Genomic DNA, 2,647 nt, shown 5'->3' on the forward strand with positions numbered 1-2,647 from the left:
TCTCTGGCCCTCGCGCAACATAGACAAAACGCGTTTACGCAAAATCATTTTTTCTATGCGTTTAAGTAATCTTAGAGTAAAGTTACCTATTACAAAAAAGATAGAGAATAATATTTTTGAGGAATTGACATATCGATTTTATATTTTATTAATATTTGATTTTGTATTCCACTTTCAAAATAAATAAAAAAAATGTTGTACATTTAAATGATGTTTAAATTGTTTTGAGATAATATTTAGACAAATTGATATGTCATTCCCACAAAAGTATTATTCTTTATATTTTTTGTAATAGGTGACTTTACTCTAAGATTACTTAAACGCATAGAAAAAATGATTTTGTGTAAATGCGTTTTGTCTATGTTGTGCGTGGGCCAGAGAGATAAAATAAATAGTGCGCTGACATCCTCTTAAGGTCTAATCGTATACACTATTACAGTGTAATTATAATGGAAAATATTAATATTATTATATTAAAATTAATTAATATATTTTATAAATATATTTATTAAAAGATAAATAAATTGAACGTTTTAAAAATCAATCAAATTCATTAAAAATATAAACGTCGTTCACGTTCACATTCTATTTGAAAAAAACGAGTGATGTTCACTATATTATATGAACGTGAATGCGTAAACGTGCGTTCATGAACGACGTTCTTTCCAAACACTGATATATTTTTATATAGTTATTTCTAATAAATTAATGATAATTAGGTAAGTACCATAAAATAGGGTGAATAGAAACAAATACAAATGTAAAATTGTGTAACTTTGATGTTCACCCTATGTGCTATCAATAGCCAATAATAGGTATATTTATTTTATATTATTAATCGTCAACCAGTAAGTACAAAATTATATTTTTCTTCTGTGACGTACGCAAACACTATACAAAGCTACATAGATATCATAATTGATTTTACTCTTTATAGTCTTCAATAAAACAGTATTGAACATATACTATTTATAGTGTTTAGTTATCCATCATTTTTAAAAAAAACACTGAAGAATAAAAATATTTGAAATTTCCCATATAAACTTTAAAGTTTTTCTCTTTTTATTTCTGAAGAACCTCAACATATTATAATATACCTCAATAGTAAGTTATCATGTAAATAAAATTATAATTTATATTATAGTCATAACTCATAATTAATATACATAAATTATAATTGAATAACATAAATAACAAAAGGTAGAGTTAAATTATTAACAATCAAAAATGTTACATTCGGATGCAAAGCTTTGGTTTTTATCAGCATTTTTATTCAAATACTTTAGAAAAATATAAAATATGTGGTCTTACAGAAACGTAACAGTATGAATTAAGAAGAATTAAATTTAAAACGACAAAGCATTATTCAGGAAATTAGGAAAATTTATTTGTGAATACAACACACGGTGGGATTCAACATTTAAATAGCTAATCCCGATAGGCCACTAAAACTAATAATTCTATTATTTGTTTTTTATTATTATTTTAAACCATTTAATCAATGTTTAATAATAATTGTACCTATACAGATTATAATTGGGACTTTTAACAATAACTTTACTATAAATTATAATATAATATTATTTAAAAATTGATTTGACTTGCCTTTAAAAAGCTGAAGTTATGATTGTTTACATTACTTTGAAAGTCATCTTTCCACTTGACGATACAAAATACAAATGAACTAATATTTATAAATTATATTTTACATAATATCAGTAATATCACAGACAACAGTCTTGTTAGTAGCGGAGGAAAACAGTATATTTTTAAATAATATAACAATACAAATTAATAATACCTGTAGGCGGCAGTGAAATTTCTATTTATATAAATACCTACTGTTTCTTAGAACATCAAAATATAATTTTAGGTACGATTATTTTCGTATTGATGACGTATTATTTATGTTATATTCTATACATTTTTAATAGACCAAAAACTATTGTAATCTAAAAATCGTAATAAGTACAACCAAATTGTCCGGCCCCATAATTCAATTCTTCGACCGGCCCATCGGGAAATTTCCCGATCACCCGATCTGGCAGTCCGCCCCCGCCACAGATACCTATTGTACCTATGGATAATTATGCGAGGAGTTGCATTGCGCTTTCACAAAAATCATGGACGCTTGAAGTCGCGTAAGATGTCGAAGCTCCGAGCGACGTGTTCCCCCTCCGTAGTCCCGCGCCGCCGTCAACGGCCGGCGAGATGGCCATCGGCCGTCGCGAACTTTTTGCTTTTTGTCTTTTTCCAACGGCTGAACGTGGCGGAACGTCCGCGCTATCGTTCCCGTGTATATCGTGTGTGTCCTGAAAACCTCGTGTGTACTGTGTACACGAGGTGTCCGTGAGCCCGAGTTGTGATCAGCGGCCACGGTCGCCGGTCGGTACCTACACCCGAAGTACGTTTCGTGTTGTAGTCGTTGTCGCGATGTGTACCTGTTGCTTCGAGTAAAGTAACAAAAGTCGCGTGTGAACACGCCGGTCTGTTCGTTGACCCCGTCGTGATCGACGTCCGACGCTGAGCGACACACCCTCTACGATATCGTGATCATTTACCTACGCCGTGCGCGTGTTCCGTTTTACACTCCGCGTGATCGCGAGTGTACCTATTGCCACGCTGAATTACAACCATTTTATTACGT

This window comes from Acyrthosiphon pisum, chromosome A3 (assembly GCF_005508785.2).
Source record: "Acyrthosiphon pisum isolate AL4f chromosome A3, pea_aphid_22Mar2018_4r6ur, whole genome shotgun sequence".
In the NCBI taxonomy this organism is placed as follows: Eukaryota; Metazoa; Arthropoda; class Insecta; order Hemiptera; family Aphididae; genus Acyrthosiphon; species Acyrthosiphon pisum.